The 11,409-nt window shown below is 38.6% G+C and overlaps 1 pseudogene; it reads right to left on the bottom strand.

Annotated features, from left to right (window-relative positions):
- Positions 1 to 1,358: 1,358 nt before the first annotated feature.
- LOC150093113 (5S ribosomal RNA) lies at positions 1,359 to 1,478 on the bottom strand (annotated as a pseudogene).
- Between the last annotated feature and the right edge of the window lie 9,931 nt (positions 1,479 to 11,409).

Genomic DNA, 11,409 nt, shown 5'->3' with positions numbered 1-11,409 from the left:
GACAGTCATTTAGATTCAAATTCAGCTGATGTAAAAGGGCTTCGTAACTTTCTTTAAAAAGGCATTCATATTTAAACCTGCATCTGTGGAGAAGACAAGCTTTATCCCACTGGATATTATGTTTAGTGTTGATGCTATGTTGTGCTAGACCAGACTTATGAGGTTTCATGTATTCGATATAATGCTGATGTTCCTTCATTCTTTCTTCCCTCAGAACAGCCTGTTTGTCCAAAGTACGATACATTATATTCACATGGTATCTGGTAAACACAGCTAATGATAGAGGTGCCAGTTTGTCTTTTGTAGATGGCAACAAGTGAGAAATTTTGTTGATAGGAAAATATGTGGGAATGAGATGATACTTCTTCAAAATTCTGCCAATAGGTTCTGAGATGCCTGAAATATAAGGGATTGAAACTCTGCTGCCTGTTGAAAAATCCTGAGGTGTTGGAACATAGAGGTGAATTATCTGCTAGATTTGATTAGAGTTGTAACCATTAGATTCTATTAACCTTTTTATAGTGAAAAAGGTTAATAGAATTGTAAGCTTAATTGGGAGGAGCACACTTTATATGTTCTATTAATTAAAGATTTGATAATGCCAATTTTTTGAGAGGTGTGATGAGCAGAATTTTGATGAATGTATCTGCCAGTAAAGGTAGGTTTTGTTGACAAAGTACTAGAGGATGTGCGTGTAAGGAGGATGTCCAAGAATTGTAAACTACCAGACTTTTCTTTTACGTGGTGATATGAATGCGTAGTTGAAAGCTATTTATCTGTTGTAGAAATGTGGTACGTTCCTCTTCAGCATGTGGCCAAATAGCAAATACATCATTGACATAACAAAACCAAAGAGAGTGTTGGGGATGAATGGATGAAAACAAGATGTCTTCCAGATGTTTCAAAAAATAGTTTGCCAAAGGTGGAGACAGGGGGCTACCCATAGCAATACCTTCAACTTGTTTGAAGGTACTGCCAAATCTTTAATTAATTAATTATTATTATTATTATTATTATTATTCAGGCCTCCATAGAGTCAAAAGACTCATCGTGGGAGGTCCCGCCTAGGAAACACAAAGTCTATCATACCACTCCCTAAACTGATTGACCGTTCTTGCTCTCACCACTCTATCAGGCAATGCATTCCATGGTTCAACTATCCTCCATGCAAAGAAACCACTCTTCACCCTCTTGCTCACCGTTTCCTTTCGCAACTTCCAGGGATGGCCCCTTGTCATCACTCCTTCCTGCTGTTCAACCAAGCGAAAGAATTCTTCAGTGTCAACCCTGTAACCACCTCTCAACAGTTTAAAAGTCTCAATCATATCACCTTTCCTTCTTCTATCCAAAATAATTAATGTCAGCAGCACCCAGGATTCCCACGTGGTCACCCTCCCAAGTGCTAACTGGGCTCAGGTTTTTCTTAACTTCAGTGATCAGACGAGAACTGGTGCTTTCAAACTAATCTGACCGCTGACAATATTAAGCGTTCCTGGGTGGGCTCGAACCACCCTTTTGGTTAACAGCCGAACGCGCTAGCCAATTGCACGATGGAGGCACATAAAGTGTGCTTCTCTCCATTAAGCTTACAACAAAATTTCACTATAAAAAAGTTAATAGAATCTAATGGTTACAACCCTAATCAAATCCAGCAGATAATTCACTCCTATGTTCCAACACCTCAGTATTCTTCAACAGACTGCAAAGTTCCAATCCCTTATATTTCAGGCATCTCAGAACCTATTGGCAGAATTTTGAAGAAATATCATCTTATTCCCACATATTTTCCTATCAACAAAATTTCTCACTTGTTGCCATCTACAAAAGACAAACTGGCACCTCTGTCATTAGCTGGTGTTTACCAGATACCATGTCAATGTAATTTATCATACTTTGGACAAACAGGGTGTTCTGTGGAAAAAAGGATGAAGGAACATCAGTATTATATCGAATACATGAAACCTCATGTCTGGTCTAGCACAACATAGCATTGACACTAAACATAATATCCAGTGGAATAAAACTTGTCTTCTCCACAGACGCAGCTTTTACATTGGCCGAATTTGAATCTAAATGACTGTCTCCCTTCCCAAAAAGTTTGGGAGATTCTCATCGTATGCAACCATCGATGAAATAGTTTTTAAGAATTATTTAATAATATTTTATTAACATTAATCTTCTGGCACTCAGCAACAATTTAATTCATAATCCACTGACTGTTCTGTACTTTGTATTCCATTCCTTTAACTGTTTGTTCTACACTGATGATGGACTATTACTTGCAGTACAAAATATTTGTACCTTTAATTCATTAAAGTTATTACTGTTGGTTTTATGCGTGTTAAGTTATTAATTTTAATTATGCCACAGGTACCTTTAATGATTAGACATATATATTTACATTATATAATTCATACAATATCAGTAATTTATGTTAGATTACAATGACTGAAAGTTGATCTTATTGGCAAATTTAATTAATTCTGAGCAATACTTTTTGATAAGTCTCTGTTTTGACACTGGCAACTTGTTTCCAGAAGTGATGACATGTTGTATTAGGGGCATCTGGATGGAGTCCAGTAGCTGATAGTCACAAAATATGTGATCAACAGTCTGTTCACGATGTGGACAATAAATGCATGATGGTGATTCCAGGATATGAAATCTGTGTAGGTAGCATCTTAATTTTTAATGTCCCGTTAGCAACGTGGTTAAACCTGGAGAGATAGCATGTTTATTAAGCTGGAGTCTGCTTCTAATACTTGGCAAGAATTCTTTTGTTATTGATCTGTTTTTTGATGTTTTCCATTCTTCTTCCCACAAGTTTAGGCTTATTTCTTCTGCAAGTGTTTTTATAGCAAATTTCGTAACTTGTTTCTAGCCAGTTGTTTTTAGCCGCTTCTTTAGCCAGCTGATCCGATCTCTCATTTTCTGCTACCCCAGTATGTGCCTTCACCCTGCAGGCACATACTGGGGTAGCAGAAAATGCATGATGGGGGATTACAGACAGACAGTCTGTAATCCCCATCATGCATTTTCTGCTAAAATTTGTCATAAATTTTATAATAAAGCTTAAACGATTTTCGTATACCAATATTTAGGTGCAGAGGCTAGTGAGCCAATACAAATCTGCTAATGCAACTATTACTGAACTTTGCCAAAGAATAAGTGAATTACTCCTTGTGTTGATAGTACCTAAAAATCCACAAGAAAGTGAAGAATTTGAAGATGATCAGGTAATTTTTTTATATTTCTAATTATGGATTTTGAAATATGCAGACAACTTCATCTGCCAAGAAATTACATTGTTTAATCCTTTATTCAAGCGTAATAAACAAAGTTTGTGTGTTAAGTATCTTTATGAGTAGGCTACTTTGTTTGTTTACTCTTGGAAAGTAAAGAACTGGATACAAAGGAAAACAGAAATAGAGAAAGACCAAGGAAAAGATGGTGGGATGGTCTTTGAAAATGGAGGCATACAAGTATTTGTGCTTAATAGTAAAAAGAAGAAGAAAGTAAATTATACCAGCCAAGAAATTATATTCTTGTTTAATTCTTTATCCAGGTGTAAGCAACAAAGTTTGCATGTGAAATATCTTTATGACTAGGTTACTTTGTTTGCTTACACTTGGATAAAGCATTAAATAAGAATATAAGTTATTAAGCTCAAATGCATGTAGTAACTATAAATTCACATATATGCCACAGTAATTAACTTTTTAATAATATGTAAATATTTTGTTTTAATACCATAAGACGTCATCAGTACAGTTATTAAATAACAATAGGACTTATTCAAAAATGCACATTAGTGCACATGCTTACATTGGAATCCCTCTATGTATATAGTAGTGTTTAAGGATTAAAAACTATTGGGCTGTAATTAAATTAAATTAAAATATAACTGATAAATTTATTTTATACAGTTGAGAATAACAATTTCCCAGACTTTTGGGATAGTGAGACAGCCGTCACGATTAAGATTGAGTCTGTGACGTAAGGCTTCAGCAATTTCTTTATACAAACCCTTATGTTTATATATGGATCAATGTAGTAGCTTGGTGTGTTGCCATTGGATCATGTGGTTGGCATTTTCAACTCCATGTGCATGAGACCAGATTTCTGTGGTTTGACAAGATGGATGTGGTCTTGATATTCAGAGATGCTTTTATAATACAGATCTTCCTGTTTGTCCATAGTAAGACAAGTTACAAGAACATGACACTTCATATACACCAGGTAGCAACAGTGGTGACAGTTTGTCTTTTGGAGAAGGTAACAAATTGAAAATTTGGTTGATTGGTTTATAGGTTCCAGAAAGTTTGTATTAATATTTCTTCATAATTTTTGACAAATGTTCAGAGATGCCTTTGATATATGGTATAGGAGTCCTATGAGCTTCTTTTTGTCTGGGTTGATGTGTAGGAAAGGACTAGTAACACTAGTAACATTACTGGCTTAACGGGTGAAGCAAAAGCTTTTCATATTCCCGGCTATCTTAATAGAGACTGTGAGTAGAAAGAGTTTATGAGCTAATTGCTCGCCCTCAGCAGGCTAGGAGATTAATCCTCAGTGAGGGGTTTGAGGATGGCTTTAGGTCTTTTGTGCTTCGAGTAGTCCATAGCATCATAGTCAGCAGCCAGTTGGATCAGTCTGTTAGGGTGCACAGTTGCCTTTGAAAAGAATTTGGTTGCTATAGTCTGCATGAAGGTGTAGATATAGGGGACCTCCGTGTCCCGGTGCAGTCGGACAGTTCGGACGAACCATGGAGCGCCCAGGATCATTCTGAGACACTTGTTCTGAATGCGTTGTAATTTAATGATATTTGAGTTTGAAGTATGGCTCCAGGTCGGTGAGGCATAGGTGAGTATTGGACGAACCATCAGTTTATATATGAGAAGTTTGATTCTGGTGCTCAGCTTACTGTTTCTGTTTATTAGCGGATAGAGCTGGGCTATGGTTTTTGACGTGTTTACACAGAGAGTCTTGATATGGGAGTTGAAAGTCAGTTTTCTGTCCATTACTACACCAAGATATTTGATCTCTGTTTTCCACTGAATTTTTGTGTTAAACAGGAGAATATCTTCATTAGGAAGCACTGATCTTCTAGAGAATAAGACGGCTACGCTCTTCTGAGGGTTCACCTGGAGTCGCCATTTGGCAAAATATTGTTCTATTTGTAGTAGGTTTTCTTGCAGTTTCTTGATGGCTAAATGAGGCTTTAATGATCTGGCCAATATCGCCGTGTCATCAGCGTAAAGAGCTTTAATTGAAGATAATGGGTTGTGTGGGATATCATGCAAGTATAAGGAGAATAAGATCGGTGCTAATAAGGATCCTTGTGGAACTCCAGCCAAGATGTGTTTCTGTGCAGACACTACTCCACTTAATCTCACTTGCATGCGCCTATCGCAGAGGTATGTCTTGATGAGTTGAATGATTCCGATTGGAACACCGGATGATATAAGCTTGTATAGCAAACCATAATGCCAAACCTTGTCAAATGCACTGGCTAAGTCTAGGAAAACAGCCCCAGTGCATTGACGCCAGTTAAAACCTGTAATGATATGTTCCACCAATCTGTGTATTTGTTGAGTGGTACTATGCAACTGTCTGAAGCCAAACTGCTCCTCAGGCAGGATGTTTAACTGGAGTACTGAATCTTGAAGCCTAGTAAGAATTACCTTCTCAGCAATTTTTCCGAGATTAGAGATGAGACTGATTGGTCTGTAATTTTGTGGCAGAGTGGGATCCTTTCCAGATTTATGAATTGGTATTATGTACGCCAGTTTCCAGTAGGAAGGGAAATACTTGTAGTGAAGTATGGAGTTGATTATGTTTACCAAATGAACAATAGCTTTGCGAGGTAGAAGTTTTATAACTTTGTTGGAGATGCCGTCGGGTCCAGGAGCCTTTTTATTTTTGAATTTCTGAATAATAGCATATATTTCAGCAGGTGAGGTGGGTGTGATTTGAGTAGAATGTGTGGGAGCAGACTTGAGTGAATATCTGACATTACGGTGTATCTTGTAGATATGACTAATGTCAAGGTGACTGTATGCAGGTTTGCATTGATTTTCAAGATGATTCGCTATTGCCTCAGCTTTATCAGCATCGGTGTGGATGAGACCTGAATCTGTTTGCAGAGGGGGAAGAGGTTTGTTTTTGTTCTTGATCTTACGGATAAGATTCCATACAGAGTGGTTATCAGTGGAGATGGAGGTCAGTTTTTCTTCCCAGAGTTGAGATCTATGAGTTGCGAGTGCATCTCTCACTGCAGAATTTAACCTATTTAAGATCCGCTTGTCTTGTGGTGCCCTAGTGTTGTGGTATCTTTTCCTAGCCCTGTTTTTTTCCCTAATCAGATTCATAATATCTTCGGGCAGATGGTTGGGTTTGTGGGTAGTTACAGGGGTAGTAACTGCTGCACAGGCTGCTGTGATCTGTTCTGTTAGATTTTTGACAGCTATCTCAATTTCCTCTTTTGATTTAATGATGGGAACAGGACCAATATATTTTGGAAGCATCTTGGAGAGCCTTTCCCAGGGAATAAATGAGTGAGGGGGTGGAGATAATTTTTCAAGATTTCCTAATTTTAATCGTATTGGGTTATGATCTGATGATAAATCATTGATTGTCATTAAATTGTATTGGAGTCTAATGTGCTGCAGTATGGCAATGTCCAATACATCAGCCCTACCATAAGTGTTGTGATGGGTGGGATCAGCAGGGCCTATTACGTGAAGGTTGTTGAAATCAGCATAGTTCTGTAGTATCTGTCCATTTTTGTTAGTGGAGTGGCTATTCCAGGTAGGATGTTTGGCATTTAGATCCCCTGCCACAATGGTAGGCTCTCCAGTATCAAATATGGCATTCAAGTCAGAAGATAGTAATGATTTTTGTGGTGGATGGTATGCTGCAAAAATTTTTAATTTGCCTACTGAGCTCGTGAGAATCTCAATGCCAGTGACCTCAAGAGTGGAGGTAGGAGGAAGGTTTATGGAGTGATGTGAGATAAAGTTCTTGATGAAAATTGCTGTGCCTCCACCTCTGTGGGTTGATCTGTCAGTTCTATATGATTGATATCCGTAGATTATGGGATTGTCTGCTGGTCTTAGATGTGTTTCGTTTAGTAATAGAACATCTGGCCGATGCCTATGGACAAAATTTTTAAGTTCTAGGATCTTATTTCTTAAGCCGTTGGCATTCCAGGCTATTATCTCTAAGGATTCTGGTTTTAATTTTTTACTGTTCATTAGTGAGCGCTGAAATGATGACTTGGGTGTCTTTGAGGAATCTGTTAGTAGAACTTTGTGAAGGATTAGATCTGCTGAAATCTAATAGCATATTTGCCAGGGACGCGGTGATGATAGCTGTCAAATTTGGGCGTGAAGCTGGCTGTTCTAGGGATGTCTGTTTAGGGCGGGTTACATCCGCATATGACCTGGACTGCCTTTTTAGAGTTGTTTTTTGAGGGAACTCAGTTTTCGGCAGATGGGCTTCTGAATCTTTATTCTGAACTTTAGGAGACTGTGAAGTAGCTGCAGATGTAGGTGAGCTAATGGAAGGAGAGAATGTTCCCTCTTCTGACCTCCTATTACGTGGATTATGTAAACATCCTTTGTAGTTGGATGTGTGAGGGCCGCCGCAATTGGCACATTTAGCCGGGGTAGATTTTGGTTTAGAGCAGGTGTTCGTTGGGTGACCAACCCCACACTTCAGACACTTGAACTCTGCCCTGCACATTTTCTGGGCATGCCCAAATTTTTGACATCTGTGGCATTGCCCAGTAGAAGCTCTCTTCCTTAACGGTTCTACCGAGATTTTCAATCCACAGATGGTTGTCAAGTCATATATGTGTTTGTGGGCTTGACTGATTTCGATCAGCACCAGTGGCATTGGAGTCTTGTCCCTCCTGGTCATTCTGCTGACCTTGATTGGTGGTAAATCATTCGAGTGCAGATCCGCAATGATTTCATCTATGGAGACATCCTCAGGTACGCCTCTAATTACAATCTTAAGATTTTTTTCGGAGCCGAGCGAATAAGTATGGTACTGGACCCCTCTAGAATTCAGTTCTGCTGTCAACCTACGGTAGTCTGAGACAGTGTTGGGGTGGATTTTGACACCATCTGTGATATTCTTTGCATTGTTGTACGAAATCTTTAGGTTGTACATCATGTTCTTTATTGTCATCCATTTTTTCTTCTCACGCAGAATAATCGGGGGGATCTTTTCCCTTGCGGAGGTAGGAGAGTCTGCAGCAGAGCCATCTTCTACTACAACATCCATTATTGGTGATTCAGAGGTCGCGGTTTTTCGCTTTTTGCTTGCGCGAACCTCCTGAAAATTAGCATCAGCATGGTCAGTGCGGGAATGATCATCAGCCGCCGCTGATTCCTCAGCAGCGCCGCCCTGAAGCAGTTCAAGAAGCTGAGCATCGTCAGCATCAACCTCTTGGATTTCATGAACTACTACCTTGCCAGGCCATTTTGTGTGGAGCAGATTTCCAATGTGCTTGAAAATGGCCAGGAGCTGTTTAAAGGTGAGGTCCTCGTACGGTACATCTGTGGTTGGATCCGCAAGTTGTTCTGCGGAGCAGTACATGCTGTCCATTTCCACCGCACTATGGTAATAGACAGTTTCTATAACACAATGGCGATGCTGATGGCAGTAAGCCTAGCGTATCGCCGTTGTTTTAGAAAGAAAAGGTTAACTTACCTACTAGATAAAGCACTGAGGAAAATATGTGACTAATTATGGTAGCAAGCAATTAACTACTAACCCTAATGATTAAGCATAACTATAAATCGCTAAAAACATATCAAACCCGATTATAATTCACTATCAATAATACACGACACTGAACACTACAACACGAGCCGCCATCTTTTCGTAGTTCCTGTAGGAAAGGACTGATAATTTTTTGAGTTATTATTGGATTATATCCATTTAGTAAGGGTGTACCTTTAATAATTTCCAATTCTTGTTTTAAAGATTCTTCAGAGGATCTTCATTCTTCAAAATTTGTGTGCTCTGGATATCAAAGATTTTATCATGCCGTATTTTTGAGATGGATGGTGAGCCAGTGTATTGTGGAAATAACGATCTAAAAAAGTTGATTTTTGATAGATAGAAGTGTAAATGGAACCATCTTGTTTACTTTGAATGTGTACATCAAAGAAGGAAATACCTTGTGATGATTCTTTTTCTAGTGTGAATTTAACCAATCTTAACCATAACAACTGTCTCACTATCCCAAAAGTCTGGGAAATTTATTTTCAACTGTATAAAATAAATTTATCAGTTATATTTTAATTTAGTTTAATTACAGCCCAATAGTTTTTAATCCTTAAACATGGCACTGTATACATACAGGGATTCCAATGTAAGCATGTGCACTAATGTGTATTTTTGAATGTAATTCCTATTGTTGTTTAATGTCCTGACGTAGTCTGTACTGATGATGTCTTATAATACTTAAAATGAAATATTTACACATTATTAAAAAGTTAATTACTGTGGCATACGTGTGAATTTATGATTATGAATACTCTACAGGTTTCTCTATATAAGAAATGCATGTATAGCTTCTGTTTTCAAAGACCATCATGTTTTCATTTGATTTGTCTAATTTTTGTAGTTGCACATGCATCTGATGCATATATCAGTGTTGGTCTGATTACTCCTTTATAGATTCTTATTTTGCCGGCCTGGTTGGCTGAGTGGTTAGTATATGCACTCTCCAGCCAAAATGATTCAGGTTTGAATTCTGCCATGGACATGAATGTTTGTGGTTGTCTGTGAAAATACTAGTGCTGGTGGTGGTGGTGGTGGTGGGCAGTAGATGGCATTGGTGTAGATGATGTGGTTCGCTATAGTTGATGGAGGAGGAGTTGTGGAGTGAGTACCCTCCCTCGATGAGTCTTTGAACTCCTTGGAGGTGTCAGATGATAATAATAATATTATGTTTGTTTCTTTGCTTATGTTCTTATTCTTTCAGATGAGGCTGTTGAAACATCCAGATATTCTACTAGATTTTTGTGTGATACCATATCTGTTTATTTCTATTACTAAATATTTCATCTCACTAACTTGTTGAATTGTTATTATTATGTGACACCTCCAAGGAGTCCAAAGACTCATAGAGGGAGGACATCTACTCTACAGCTCTGTCTCCACCACTCAATCCACCAGTTAAAATGAACCATAACTACACCAACACCATCTACTGCCCATCACAACCACTAGTATTTTCACAGACAATCACAAACAACCATGTCCATGGAAAGATTCAAACCCACAGCCTTCTGGCTGGAGAGCAGATACGCTAACCACTCTGCCAACCAGGCCGGCATTATTTCCGATTAATTTCTAATTTGCATCTTATGGACTTCTTGGCAACTATCATTGTTTTAGTTTTTTCTGTTGATATCTTTATATTTCTCTTTTCTGCTGCATTGTTGAATGTATTTACCAATCTTTGTAGGTCATCTTAAATTTCTTGCTAGTATGATCATATTATTATTATTATTATTATTACCCCTAGACCGCATGGAGTCAAAGACTCATCTGGGAGGTCCTTTTATCACACACACACATCTCATCATACCGTGTCTTAAACACACTCAAACTCCTTGCAGACACCACACTCTCAGGCAAGGCATTCCAATCATTCACAACTCTGCATGAAAAAAACCTGCCTCTCACTCCCCCTACTCACACCCTCTTTATACAGTTTCCAGGGATGACCTCTGGTTCTCACCTGCTCCCACTATTCTCTGTAGAACTTCTCCACCCCTGATCTTATAACAACCCATTACCAACTTGTATGTCTCTATCATATCTCCCCTCTTCCTCCTCTCCACCAGACTCTGCAAAGTACATCTTCTCAATCTTTCCTCATACTCAACATTCCAGAGGTCAGAAACTACCTTAGTCGGTTGCCTTTGGACCCTTTCCAACATCTCTTCATCCTTCTGAAAACCAGTTGGCCAAATCTGGGCACAATATTCCATGTGTGGCCTAATCAAAGCCCCATACAACGGAACAATAATCTCCCTACTTGTACACGTCAGTGTGTTCTGCATCATTCCCAGAAACCTTTCTGTTGTCTTCACAGTTTTGGCGATGTGTCCCCTAAATTTTAGTTCCTTATCCACTATCATGCCCAGATCTCTTATTTTCTCTACCTCCAACAATATATTCTCACCAAGCATAAATTCTGCATCCCATCTTTGTTTTCCAAATTTTTAAACCTTACATTTTGCAACATTGAACTCACATCCCCATTTCAGTGCCCAATCACTCAAGCTATTCAAGTCTTCCTGTAAAGCCACAACCTCTTCACTACAATTCATGGTTCGTCCCAACTTTGCATCATCTGCAAACAACTGAATATCTCCATCC

The sequence above is a fragment of the Typopeltis vanoorti genome, chromosome 24 (genome assembly GCF_054136105.1).
Source record: "Typopeltis vanoorti isolate ZY-2024b chromosome 24, IOZ_Tvanoo_1.0, whole genome shotgun sequence".
NCBI lineage: Eukaryota > Metazoa > Arthropoda > Arachnida > Uropygi > Thelyphonidae > Typopeltis > Typopeltis vanoorti.
This window is presented reverse-complemented; position numbering and strand designations above follow the sequence as displayed.